This window comes from Aplysia californica, unplaced genomic scaffold (assembly GCF_000002075.1).
Source record: "Aplysia californica isolate F4 #8 unplaced genomic scaffold, AplCal3.0 scaffold00552, whole genome shotgun sequence".
Lineage (NCBI taxonomy): Eukaryota > Metazoa > Mollusca > Gastropoda > Aplysiida > Aplysiidae > Aplysia > Aplysia californica.
Window position 1 is genome coordinate 105,223 of NW_004797822.1, and position 393 is coordinate 105,615.

Below are 393 nucleotides of genomic sequence, written 5' to 3' on the forward strand. Positions count from 1 at the left end.
ATTACGCTTAGTATACAGTCGAGAGCTTGTAAATTATGTTTCACTTTTCTTTGTTTGAGCAAGTGAGACATGTGAAGGTATTCCCCTTTCTTTTCCAAACATTCACGTCATGATTCAATGCTGATCATCAACATACAAATTGCACTCCGTAACCTAGACTGTAAACTCTATTATATAGTACAGACTACCATAGGTGACAAAAACACTACTCAGTTTTCTAAAAACAAATCTACGATCTATAAACATAGTGAGACAAACGAAGAGTAACCACCATCACTTTTTTCGTGACTCTACGATAATTCAAGCCACAGCTTTTATTCCAAGAGGTCACATTTTTACACAAGAGGGCAAAAATATAATTATTGTGTGAGATCAAATGATATATGGGTTGGG